Here is a 14,568-nt window from a genome sequence, read left to right as displayed (position 1 = left end):
TCTAATCCAAACTAAGTAAGTTAATAGAACTTGATTGTCTTTTACTTATTGTTTTCTTCCTATTTTCCCTGTCTCCCTATACTCTTCTTTTCCTGAACCCCATGACTGGGGTATAATCCACAGGCCCCTGCACACTTCTGACCCCTCACCCAAGTGATGTTTAAGTGTACTCTTACAGAGTGAGTATTAGCGAGGGAGGTAGCGTGATCTAACACACAGATGACACAGGATGGCTCTACAGAAAAATTGTCATGTGACCGTGTCGCATGATCCTTTTATTATTATACATCAGTAGTTGCAATACCACAGTGTCCCACCAGGTGGAGCAGTATTCCACTAGGGAGAGCTCTATAGTAGCAATCTTGTGCAGAGATCGGGGCAGAGATTGGGTATGGCACTCCAGTTTTTAGAATATGACAAAAACGGACTAACAATGAATGTTCTGTGACCCATCACTTCCAAAGTGAAGCATCTTGTACTGTTTTTCTAGATAAGATCATTTACATCACTTACTCCTAACTTTTATGTATTAATTTTGGAACTTGGCGGAGTAAAGCGATAGAGCCGATAGTATTTCAAGGACAAGAAATACAATAGTTGATCTTTTTTCCTAGGCCACAGGAACAAATTGACATTTACATTATTTATCTATTCTCTGCAGCAAATTTCCTTTACTCTGTGTTTTTGAATATGATTGGGTGAATTATTACAGTGGATTTAAAAACACGCTCAAATCAAATGGTAACAATATTCACTCTGCCCCATTGATGTGCATTAATCCTAACAACACACTCAGTGATTTCCCCTCCCCCCATTCCATCATTGGTAGCAGGGCTTTCAGCCATTAGAATCCAGTATTGTGGAATTCTCTTCCTAAACCCCTCCACTTGGTTTCATCTCTATCCATTCGAGAAACTTTCTCAAATCTTATGCATTTCAACTACCCGTTAATCACCTCCTTCAATTGTTTTTCGAATTCTTGCATGACTCCAGTGTTCTCCCTCTCTTTGAGCACCTTGTAATATTAAATATGTTGTATTAATGTAAGTTGTCATTGAGCACTTCATACTGCATCAGTGTGAACTTTCTGTTTCCTGTGTCAGCTATCATGGTGGCCTCACTGAATAATATTGCCAATTTATGCTATTTAATCTCATTTATAAACACTTTTGTGCTGTGGACTAATGGGAGGAATTGGGTTGAGAATGCCCAACTTCATTTCATGCGGCCCCCTTACAGCTTGCCCTTAATGTATCATCACGTGGTTTGGAATGAGCATGCTCAGTTCGTTCTGTCCTAATAAAGCCAGCACGTGAACTAGCAGCACATAGTGTCTCTGTCCTTCATTTGTGCTACCCGATGTATATCACAACACCCAGGTGAGATTCAAGTTTAAGCTTATGAGTAGCATTTTAGCTCACCATCTCGGGAGGATTTGAGCTCAGATCCCAACTGTGTTACAATTTGAGAGCGAGATACACCAAAATAAGTAAAATTTTTAAACTGAAGTGAATGAGTCTCTCTTGAAATGTACAAGGATTAACAGGTCTGGATGGGTATGGAGTATGATGTGATTGGCACAATGGAACATGAGAAGCAATGAATGAAAAATCAACAGCTTTAAATCAATGAAAGAAATTTTCAAAATCTAATGATTTCATTTCTCAGCTTTGCACAAGCATTTTATTTTCCTGACGACCCGGATTTCTATAAGTACATGGGAACAAAGGAATGCACAGGATTAGAAAAGACTATTGCAGTTCATTGGCTGGTCCCAAATTGGCCAAGTACCATCCAGTACCCCACCTGTTATACATCTTAATTACTTTGTTACAATGTGGGCTGAGGCTTCTTCTTCCAGAGATACAAATGTGGAGGAAGTCAACCCGATCAGCACTGTGATGAACAGTATCCAACAAACTTTCAGGGCTGGATTTTCCCAGGTCCCACCTGCACAGTAAGGGGGAACCTGGGAGACGTCGGGAAGGTCAGGTTTCCCAGCATGCTGTGGAGTTTTAGCTCGCGATGTCAGGAGCGGGATTCCTGCCCGGAAGTCAGCCTGGGTCCAAGCAGCCTCACTTCCCCCGGTGGAGGGGTCCGATCACCGACCCCAGGACCGAGTCATGATCAGGGGAGGGGGTCCAAGCAGCCTCACTTTCCCCGGGGGAGGGGTCCGATCACCGACCCCAGGACCGAGTCATGATCAGGGGAGGGGGTCCAAGCAGCCTCACTTCCCCCGGGGGAGGGGTCCGATCACCGACCCCAGGATTGAGTCATGATCGGTGGGGTGGGGGGGGTCGATTCCCCCGGGGCGGTCCAATCAGACTCACTTCCCCGGGGGAGGGGTCCGATCACCGACCCCAGGACCGAGTCATGATCAGGGGAGGGGGTCCAAGCAGCCTCACTTCCCCCGGGGGAGGGGTCCGATCACCGACCCCAGGATTGAGTCATGATCGGTGGGGTGGGGGGGGTTGATTCCCCGGGGCGGTCCAATCAGACTCACTTCCCCGGGGGAGGGGTCCGATCACTGACCCCAGGACCGAGTTGTGATCACGGGGGGGGGGGGGGGCTGCGGGGGGTGTTCCAGGCTGCAGTAGGTCTCCCATCCCGGGGTGGGGGGTTCCGATCTGTGATTATGACCCTGCAAGTGAGCGAGGGGTGGGGGGGGGGAAGTGGGCTGCTGGTGAGGGAGCTTGGCGGGGGATGGAACGAAGCACTCCTGCTTCTCTCAGCCCATAAGGATTGCCCCCCGCGGCAGCAACCGGGAATCCGGAGCCCTGGGACCCTTGGCCGCCTGCAGTCAGACAGTCGGTTAAAGTTGAGGCTTAAGGCCTCATTGTAATATTTAATTGCCATCCCACTTCCTGGATGGGTTGGCAGGCCCTCCCCTCCCTCCATCCCGCCTGAGTGAAAGGTGAAAGTGGGTGGGTTGGAGGCGGGTTGGGGTCAGGGTTCACATTTTTTTAACTTTCACTTCCCCCGCCGCCCCCGCCTCCAACTATCCCGCTCTTACCTCAGAAAATTCCAGCCTTAAGTTCTGGATAAAATCATTAAAAGTTAGACTCTGATGCATTTTTCAAGGAATCTAGAATGTCGCTCTGAATGCCACACAGCATGTTGTGTGTAAACTGCAACCTGTTCTTCCCTTTGTCCAATTAAAGGAAGTTGATCAACAGGGAAAATGGACACTTTATATGGAATTCATGTCCACGGTACTCTCAATCAACTATGAATATTAACCACAGTGTATTGAATTCAACAAGGTGATCTAACTGATGCATAGTTCCAACAGAAAGAGTGTACAAATTACTTTAGAGTACAGAAATACCATAGCGTTAAAAAAGTGGAAAATTTAGTCAGTTATGGATTACTGTGCCATTAACTTATTGATCATCCAATAGGGATCGATTACCTAATTACAAAATGATAATACAGGTTTGTAAAGTAGACCAAATCATTCATAAGTAGACCACATAATTTATGCTTTGTTCCCAGTCGCACGCAAGTCATGCTACAATTCTTCAGAATTTGGTATTAATGAGAATATTGTCAAAATTAACATTACACTTAAACAAAGGAATGGTGGTCATTATACTGGACAAATCAGTGAGATTCTCTTCTTTTCTTTCAATTCCTGAAGCCACATTTCCAAATAGTCAACAATGAATCTTTCTAACAATCCTTTTTAAAACTTGGCATAATTTATGTTCCTTTTTCTGCTCTTCATGGATTGTTCTACTACAGATGTATTTTCGATATATTCTTTGCATTATCGGTTCAATTAATGGCACCATCCATTAATCTTATCAAAAAGGTGAGCACCATCATTTTGAGATTAAAATTTATAGATTCAGGATTTTGAACTTTTCACCAATGGGTTTTGGCTGCTTAAATTAAAAAAGCATACTGCTAACTCCAGGTTTTCTGTAACCTTTAAACTTGATTGACTGCAGGTACTTGTGTCATTACGGTTTATAAATATGATTAGTAATCAAAATTTTATATATGTTCTGTGAGATGAAAAAAGGATGACAGTGATTTCCGCTGGTTAATCCCACTTGCAGTCCGCGGGTTGAGCAATAAAACCCTACGTAAACTTGAGGTCATCCAAAACTTGACAGCCCGTGTCCCAACTCGCACCAACTCCTGCTCACGCATCACCCCTGTGCTCGCTGACCTACATTGGCTCCTGGTTAAGCAACGCCTAGATTTCAAAATTCTCATCCTTGTTTACAAATTCCTCCATGGTGTCGCCCCTCCCTATCTCTATAATCTCCTTCAGCTGCACAACCACCCCCCCCCAGATATCTGCACTCCTCTAATTCAGCATCCCTGATTATAATCGCTCAACCATCGGTGGCTGTGCCTTCAGCTGCCAGGGGCCCTAAGCTCTGGAACTCCCTCCCTAAATCTCTCCGCCTCTCTTTACTCCTTTAAGACGCTCCTTAAAACCTTACTATTTCTGATGTAATTTCTTCTTACAGTCTCGGTGTCAATTTTTTTTGTCTTATAACACTCCTGTGAAGCGCCTTGGGATGTTTTACTATGTTAAAGGCGCTATACAAATACAAGTTGTTGTTGTAAATGGGCCATCGGATCAAAAACTGGACAAATGACTAACAGCCTATACGTATAAGAAACACCTGCCATTGTAATAATCCTATCGAAAACTCCAACCACTATAACCATGTTGCAAGCAGGCTCATTTCACCACTGCCTTCTCCCGATGGATAACGAACAAGACACACTAAGGGCTCGAAATTCAGTTTCTACCGCCACCTGTTACCGTGCGCGGGCAACGGCGAACGGTCGGCAAAGGCCTACCGTCGACGGTAAGCGATGTCCGCACCTGCGCAGAAATTCAATTGACTCTTTGGCGGAGGCGCCAAGAGCTAACGCTGCGCCGGCAAACGCGCCCCCCCCCCCGGCGTGGTGACATCATCCAGCATGCAACGCCTCCTTGGCGCCTCTACCGTGATATTTATTTGGAACGTCGGCCTTCCCAGCAGGTGTTCTTACAGCCTGGAAAAAGTGGTGAGTAAACAGCGGAACGCGGGCGGAATCGGCCAGAGAGCAAGGTACGGTTTTTTTCTTTACTTCTTCGTTGTTTCATTAGCTGTCACAGCGGGGAAGTTTGTGTGTGGGTCAGAGAAGTTTGAGGGTTTTTTTCTTTCTTCCCTTATCTTCCCGTTTTCCAGCTCGCCTGGTGGCAGCCTCCCAATGTGAAATTCAGTCGGCCTCCTGAGCTCCCGCCCGAGGATGAGTGCACAACGCCACCTTTTAGCGCTGCTCTCTCATCTTCGGGCATAAAAACTGAATTTGGCAGTTGGAGCCTGCACCCAACGCCCGGCGGTAAAATTAGCACTGGGGCGGTGACACCACCTCAAAAACGCGGTACCGAGTTTCGACCCCTACATTCCTAAATGAAAAAAATTACATTTTTAAATTAAAATTCACTCTCAGAACTAAAGAGCTGCACTGCAGCATTTTCAACCGCATCAGCCATTTACAAACCTTCCACTGTTATTATATATTTAGAAAGATTTGCATTTATACAGCACATTTCACAACCTCAGGATGTCCCAAAGCACTTTCCAGCCAATGAAGTACTTTTGAAGTATAGTGACTGCTGTGATGGAGGAACTGAGGGAGCCAATGTTTGCCTACAATGTGGTCCAACAAACAGCAATGTGATAACGAGCAGATAATCTGTTTTTGTGATCTTTTACATCCACCTGAGAGGGCAGACGGGGCCTCAGTTTAACGTCTAACCTGAAAGACAGCACCTCCGACAATGCAGCACTCCTTCAGTACCGCGCAGGAGTGTCAGCCTAGAGTTGTGCTCAAGTCTCTGGAGTGGGACTTGAACCCAGAAAAAGCGAGCGTGTTACCAACTGACACCTCCTCTGGAGAACGCTGTATTTTCTGTACTACCAATTCAGCTTTTACTCTTGATATCTGAGTACCAGTACGGTTCAGTCCTTTACTGGGTTCATAAACAGTTAGGACACAAGATTGAGCTTCATTTAAAGAACGGGGGGGCGGAGCAAAATTGCCCCTTTTTTAATCCCCGTTAGCACGTCTGGGGGGCGGTAATGGTGCGCAATGGTGTTTTGGCCTGGGGGCGTCTCAGGGGAAATTGCCCTGCAGGTTTAAGGGGGCGCTGTCCCAGCAGCATCATGCCTGCCGATTAGCGCCCTGGGCTGGCACGCAACCGGCGACATTGTCATCGCCGTGCGCAACAACCCCTCACCGTCCCACACTGACCACTTTGCATCCCGTGGTGGATATCCGCCACCGGAACGCCCCTTAAAGGGAAGGCCTTTAGCGCCCTGGGCCTCCATTTTTATTTGTTGGCCGACGCTTGTGTCAGCCCGACAATGGCGGCCCTCGCATCGACCACCATCATGCAGCGCGGCACTCCGTTTTGGGTGCCGGGCTGCTGGTCCGGTCGATCGCGTCCCTAGTGGCCCAGAGGTGGCCACCAAAGGGCCTGCAGAGTGCGCAGCAGCCCTTCCCTTTAATTGAAGCGGGGGGGGGGGGGGGGGTTGTAGCGCATCAGTGTGACGTGGAGCATCCGCGTGGCACTGGCCTGCGCTGGGAGCGCTCCTCAAAGGAAGCGGAGCGTCAGAGACAACACTTCCTTTGAGGGGCACGCGACCCAATTCTGCGTCGGGGGGTGGGACTTTTGTGCAGGTGCAGGAAGTCCCGACCCAGGAAGGTTACCGCCCCCAATTGGGGGTGAAGGGTAATTTCGGGGCCTAAATATGGTTAACATGTAACTAGAATGTTTGTAAAGGTCATCAAAATGAAACATTAACTCTGTTTCTCTCTCCACAGATGGTTCCAGCATTTTCTGTTTATATTTCAGATTTTTGCAGCATGAGAAAATAAGAAATAGGAGCAGGAGTGGGCCATACGGCCCATCGGGCCTGCTCTGCCATTCAATAAGCTCATGGAACTCCTACATCATCTTGAACTACCTCGCCTCCACTTTACTGCCCTATCCCCATATCCCTTGATTCCCTTAGTGCCTCAAAATCTACCAATCTCAGCCTTGAATATACTCATCAATTGAGCATCCGCAGCCCTCTGGGGTAGAGAATTCCAAAGATTCACAACCCTCCGATTTAAGAAATTTTTCCTCATCTCAGTCTTAAATGACCGAGCCCTTATCCTGAGATTATGCCCCCTAGTTCTAGACTCTCCATCCAGGGGAAACACCCTCTCAGCATCTACTCTGTCAAGTCCTCTAAGAATGTTTTTATGTTTCAATTAGATCACCTCTCATCTTCTAAACTCCAGAGAATATAAGCCCAATCTACTCAATCTCTCCTCATAGGACAGCCCTCCCATCCTATGAATCACTCGAGTGAACATTTGTTGCACCAGCTCTAAGGCAAGTATATCCTTCCTTAGGTACGGAGACCAACAAAGGTGTGGTCTGACCAAAGCGCTGTATAATTTCAGCTAGACTTCCTTACTCTTAAACTCCAAGCTCCTTGCGATAAAGGCTGATGTTATGTTCAGAATAACTCCACAAGACTGTATACTGTAAGCTCAAACTGTTGTGACCTTGTCTCTTTAATGTAACTCCAGAGTGAGGAAGCTGCCTTTTATACCTGCTTGCCCGGGGTGTGCAGGTGACCCTTGGGTCTCCAACAGGTGTGCCCCCTGGTGGCAAGTCTTAAACACTAGTAAAGTTTACATACATAACAGCTAACGTACTAATTGCCTTCCCAATGCTTGCTGTAACTGCATGGTAACTTTCTATGATCTGTATACAAGGACACCCAAATCTCTCCGAAAATTAACATTTACTCTCACTTTTTAAAAGACATTCTGCTTTTCCATTCTTCCTACCAAAGTGGATAACTCACAGTTCCCCACATTATACTCCATGGGGGAGAAATTCACACTGTTTGCATCAAGCAGCATTTGTTGGACTAGCAGGTATAAAAAAAAGGAGATTATGGTATTAGCCTTACAAGGATTCAGAAAGCATAGGTTGGATGGGGCTGAACACTAAAAATATTCTGCACAATGCTCAGCTCCAGCAATGAGATTGGCCCTTTCTACAAGAGCCATAACAGCCTCAAAGAGGTGACCCAGCATCGGTAAGCACTCACCATTCAGTCGGCGAGGAGGGGTCTCCATTTTACAAATTGCCCTCATGGATTTTCTCGCAGAGACCATCTCCGCTCCACCTGTGTTGCTGCCCCATCGATCCCTTACCGACCGACGGCGAACCCCTTTCCGCCCGGTGAGAAATTGGCCTGCGGGATCGGATCGGCCGGCGCTTGGTGCCCCGACAGCTTTTCCCGGCGGGAAGTTGTATGTGGCTGGGCATCGTGTCCGCCCTTAAAGGGGAGGGCGCACTGCCGCGGCCGCCATTTTATTTTAATTGGCGACTGACTGCCAGGTCAGCCCGACAATGGTGGCCACGGATTCAGCCGGGCCGCCAACAGACAGCCCGGAAACCCTCCCTGGTGGCCCAGTGTTTTCCACTAAAATGGCTGCAGAGTTTGCAGCGGCCCTCCCCTTTAACTGAAGGGGAGGGGCGTTGTGACACGTCAGCGCGGCGCTGATGACTCAGAGCAACGGCCGTTCCGACCAGCCTGCACTTCCGCTCCGGTGACAACCCCACATCCGCCCCGTTCCAAAAAAAACCCAAGAGCTGAATTTCCCCGGATTAGCCACCCCATGCATTGCGGCGGACGGAGCACTTCAAAATCGGTAGGTGCACCCCGTTTCGGGCAGAGTGCAATTTCGGCCCCTTCAGGTGGAGAATAATGTATAAATGTAGGTGAGTGTGTAAGGTTGAAGATAACATCGATTCATTATTTTCTCATTGAAAATTAAGCTTTTACAAAATGTTTATGAAACCCGTTGATTTCTGAAGTGCCCTCAAGCTAAATGACATTTGACAAGGAGACCTCATTCTGCGATGTGATTTATTTAATTTGCTTTGCTAGCACTGAGCTCAGTAATGTCTGCAATAGGCAATGGTGTCTGAGATACAATGTTCTACAACAAGGAACTCGCTTTGGTGTAAGAGTTGCTTTGGAGAAAGTCGGGAAAGGGTAAATTGCAAAAATGTGATTGTGCCAAGTGATATCAAATATCAGAGTGATAACAGTTCGTGGATCTCAATGAAGCACATTCTAATTCTCCTAGCAGCTCAGGTCACACATTTAAAGGATTATAATCTAACATCATGCTGTGTTAGTGTATCTGTGTCAGAGAATGAACCAGTGGCATTTCAACAACCCAGAACAAAATGTCAACACCCTACTGTTGTGTGTTGAACGAGTCTCCAGTGACTGAGCTAATGTCTTCTAATCCCTCGGTATTGCTGTGAAACTATTCACTGCTAAAATAAGTTCTTGACTCAAGCAGAAAATATTTCACGTTTAACTCGCTGAGAAAGTGGCTTCCCTATTCCCACAGAGAATAAATTATGTGGAATTAAACACATTGATTTCGAACAGTGGAATTTGAGTCAATTATTCTTGAACTATTTCTAAATGGTTGTAAGATCTGCTAAAACTAACACTAAATCTCAGACTGAACATTGTAGAATTAAATAATAATGAGCTGGTCGGAAGCAGCGAGGAGCTAACGGCCCCTATCTATACTTGTCAGTTTGAATCCTGAAAGGACATTGTCCACTACTAACTGTAAATAATATTTTAGTGTGGTGTGACTAGTTTCAAGACCCCTATAGTTCTTTTATGCTGAATTATGTACAAATTATTTCATATTACAACCAATGGCAGAGCAATTCGTTTATGATAATAAAGCACAAGATTGCTTTAAAACGCCTCTCAAATGTTGAAACATGTGGTATAAGGATGTATAATGATTTAAGAACATAAGAAATAGGAGCAGGGGTAGGCCCTATGGCTCCTTGAGCCTTCTCCGCCATTCAATAAAATCATGACTGATCATCGACCTCATCTCCACTTCCCCGCCCGATCTCTTGATTCCCCTCGACTATCTATCTATCGATCTCAGCCTTGAATATATTCAGAGACTCAGCATCCACAGCCTTCTGGAGCAGAGAATTCCGAAGATTCATAACCCTCTGAGTGAATAAATTCTTCCTCATCTCTGTCTTAAATGGCCTACCCCTTAACGTGAGACTGTGCCCCCTAGTTCAGCAAACTTGGATACATTACACTTGGTCCCTTCATCTAGATTATTAATATAGATTGTAAATAGCTGAGGCCCCAGCACTGATCCTTGCGGCATCCCACTAATTGCAGCCTGCCAACATGAAAAAGACCCCGTTCATCCTTACTCTTTGTTTTCTGTCTGGTAACCAATCCTCTATTCATGCTAATCTTGTGTAATAACCTTTTATGTGGCACTTTGTCGAATGCCTTTTTGAAATCTAAGTATATTATATCCACTGGTTCCCCTTTTTCTGCCCTGCTAGTTACATCCTCAAAAACTCTAATAAATTTGTCAAACATGATTTCCCTTTCAGAAAATAATGTTGACTCTGCCTAATGATGAAATGCCCAGATTCCACTTCCTTAACAATGGATTCCAGTATTTTCCCGATGACTGATGTTAGGCTAACTGGCCTGTAGTTCCATTTTCTCTCTGCCTCCTTGTTAAGATGTATTCCATATTATGTTGCCTCCTTCGTTAATGACATCTGCCTGCGGTTTTCTGTACATCAACATAATTGTAGCCATTTAATTTATCAACATATATGATAAGTTTTCTTCATTTAAACCTGGCCTCTGAGTACATGTCCCTTTGTGTAGGAGTCGAGCTCACCAACATCTCCTCTTTATCTATCTGAGTGAATGTACAGAGAAGCTGAAAGTGTTTTTACCAAATTGTGAAATACAATAATCATTAATGATGGTAACTGCACTTTTCATATTACCAGCTTTCATTGGCTTGTTTGACACCTTGTGGGCCTCCCACAATCTGATGTTAAAATAGGGTTGCTGCGCTAATTATGTCATCAGACCGAGACTTCTCCAAGTACAGTAGGCCCCCACCTACCCTGTGGCGGGTGGCACTCCCGAGCCTGATCTGAGGCAAGTTAAGGTGGTGGGGGTGGGGGGGGAAGGGAAGGTCACAGGAATGGACCCCCTCTCCCCCACCCCCAGTAGACACCTGTTCCTCCAGGTGAACAGGGTTAAAAATCAGGAGTCATATTAGAGATTCTGCACATTGATCATTTTATTATGTAATGTCACCACTATTCGTCGACTGATAATGACTAATTAATGACAAATTGGACAGCCTACTCTTCAGCATCTGAAGAATAATTAAAATATTCATTTTAAAATTACATTTTTGGGTCACGTCAGCAGTTCTGCCTTGTGTAAAGCTGCAAATTCAACCCTTGCAGGAAGAAGTAATAACTTACCATGGCCTACAATGTAAAAAATAAAGCCGTAGTTCTAATAAAGAAATGAAAAGGAAGTGCAAATGCTGGAACCTGAAATAAAAGCAGCAAAATACAGAGCTCAATTTTGCCCAAAGCTGTTTTCTGGCTCGAGTGCCAGAGTTACGCTTGTCTTTCTAGGCCAGAATACTCCAAAAGTATTTGTGCCCAGTTTCCCCGCTGTATTTTCAAAATTGGCGCCACGCAGCCTGTCCAGTCGCCTCAGGGGTTGGAGCCTGCTGTCTGCATCAAAACAATGTGCTGCACCTTCTGCGCATGCGCAAAAAAAACGGACGTTTTTGACGTTATTCCTATGGGCACGCATGCGCAGTAGTGTCCACAATCGGCCATTTTTAAAGAGCCAGTTGTGTGTGTGAAAAGATCGAGTGCTGTGTGAGAACATTGGAAAAATTAGAGCTGCAATACAGGATGTAAGTCAATGCAAGGACCAAGAATTTTTTACAGGATGCAGTGGAGGCACTAGTTACTGTGATTGAGGCCAGATGGCAGGAGCTGGACATCAGCAGACGTCACATAAACGTTCCACCCAAAGAAATGAAGAAACGCTGGAACCAACTTGAAGAAGATTACACCCACTAACACTTGTGGAAGACAGGATCACTGCTTTGATGGGTCCTGCCTGGAGAAAAGCAACCATCACTGCACAAGCTGGGCCCATACACGAGGGAGAGGGTAAATCCTGCAAATTCCACACTCTGGCTTTGCTAAATGTTAAGTACTGCGCGGGCTAGCCATGCTTCGGTTCATGGGGATGTCTCCGTCAGCTACGCTTCGGTTGGTGCAATGTGCTATCATTCATCGTAGTTCTTCAAATGAGCCTGCTGCCTGCGCTGTGTGAGCCTGCTCATACCACTCTCCCTGCCCCCCTCCTCTGCTGCTAACCATTTGTCTGTTCTGTTATATTTTGCAGAACTTGAGGCCAACCTTGACGATGCAGAAGGCGATTCAGATGAGGACAAGCCTGAAGAGGAGAACATCTTCCAATCTACCTTCCAGACCAAGAGCATGGGGGTGAGAGGGAGGGGAGGGGATGGATGAATCCCCCACTGTTGTACTAACTTTTGAGAAGGTGCAGGTGCTGCCCATTGAGGTGCCAGCTCTTTCCCTGACTGGTCTGAGTGCTAGGGAGACAGTCCATTGTTTCCCACCATCCGAGGTTGGGCATTCCAGTGCAGTGCAATGAGGCACACCCAGGGCCCCACCGTCCAAGGCTGTGGGTCCCACTGGGATGCAGCGAGGCACACCCAGGATGAGGAGGGGAAGGAGAGCTCGACAGCGCTCTCCTGAGGTGCAGGATCTAATAGATGTGATTCACATGATGGCAATGAGTGCGGAGAGCATTGACCTTACGTGATCACTCCTGGACACCATCAGTGGGGTGGGTGATGAGGTATCGGGAGAAGTAACAACATCCTCACAAGAAATGGGAATGATGTCCGGGACAATGAGTGAGGCAATATTCAGTTAGCTGAAACCATGTCAGTGAACGTGAGGGAGGGAATGTCACAGGTAGTTCAGAGGGAATGTTGGAGGTCGTTGAGACACTCAGAGCGCAGGAGGGAGGGCATGTTGGAATTAGCTGCTGCAGTAAGGGAACATACCCAGGCTCCGCCCCCATTGACAGAATCAATTGCCACTCCCACTCCAATCCCCAGGCAAGCTTCTGAAGAGCCCCAAGCCGGGCCCTCCACATTGCCGCCTGCCCCCAGTCCCTCATTTCCATCATTTGTGCATTGCCCGAGATGTTAGAAAGAATAAGCTTGGTACCAACCCCAGAAACACTGTGCCACCGCCTGTGGGCAGGGGGGAGGGGGTGGAGTCACCAAGACCAAGCGCGACAGGCGCTATTAGAATACGGTGGCGGAGAGATGGGTGCAGCCTTTCTTTGCTGTTGTTATTATTGTTGTTACTGTTGTAACTGTTGTTCTCGAATTAAAAGTTTTTTGTAAGTTATGTAAATTTACAAGTTTAAAGCTAGTAAGTGATCTTAAAGTTTGTATATGATCTTAAAGTTTGTAAGTGATCTTATCTGAAAACTTTTAAGTTTGATACAAGAATATTTTTATTAAAGTTAAGTACAAATGTTTGTTAAACTTTTGAATGAAATACATTTTACATTATAACTGAATAATTTACATTATTTGTTCCATTATTAACACAACTTTTGGAACACAAGATGAATCATTTCCATTATTTGTTCAATTATTAACACAACTATTTAAGAAAACAAGAATCATTTCCATCATTTGTTCCATTAACACAACACAACATTATGGACCAGGTCCAAACAGTAAACATGGTCCATGTGGAATAGTTGCCGCCGAACCTTCAGACAGCAAAGCGTTCATGGATGAGCTGCTGGCGCAAGGCTCAAGCAATCGTTAAAGGGGCACGATGGCCCGCCCTGCTCCGCCGTCGTGCTCCGGGTTCAGGTTCTTCCATGGCTCCCTCGCCCTCCTCCTCCTCGTCATCTGCATCTTCCTCATCATTATCATCAGCCACTCTCACTGCAGGTGGCTCATCTACTACCAGCCATCATGAGGCAGCAACAGCTAAGTTATGCAGCATGCAGCACACAACAGTGAACTGACCAACAATCTCAGGGGAGTACAGCAAGTAGCCTCCAGAATGGTCCAGGCATCAGAAACGCTGTTTCAAAGATGCCAATGGTCCTCTCTATGATGCTGCGCGTCGCAATGTGCGACATGTTGTATTGACGGTCAGCTTTTGTCCAGGTTACGCGTAGGGGCATCACGTGCCAGGTGGTGAGGCCGTACCCTTTGTCTCCCAGTCGCCAGTTCTACCCTTCTGGCTGCTGCTGAAACATGGCAGATATAACGCTGTCGTGTAGGATGAACGCATCATGGGTGCTGCCGGGGTATCTGGCATCAACTGACAAGATGCGATGCATGTCGTCACACACGAGCTGTAAATTAATGGAATGGAAGCCTTTTCTGTTCCTGTACATCTCGGAATCCTCCAAAGCTGCTCACAAGGCGATGTGGGTACAATCAATGGAGCGCTGTACCTTTGGGAAGCCAGCAATCCTGGAGAAGCCCACAGCCCTGTTACGCATTGCCTGGGTGGTCATGGGGAACTTTATGTAATAATTCCTGCGGGCATATAGTGCAACA

Source organism: Pristiophorus japonicus, chromosome 15 (genome assembly GCF_044704955.1).
Source record: "Pristiophorus japonicus isolate sPriJap1 chromosome 15, sPriJap1.hap1, whole genome shotgun sequence".
NCBI classification, from domain to species: domain Eukaryota; kingdom Metazoa; phylum Chordata; class Chondrichthyes; family Pristiophoridae; genus Pristiophorus; species Pristiophorus japonicus.
Note: the sequence above shows the minus strand (reverse complement) of the source record.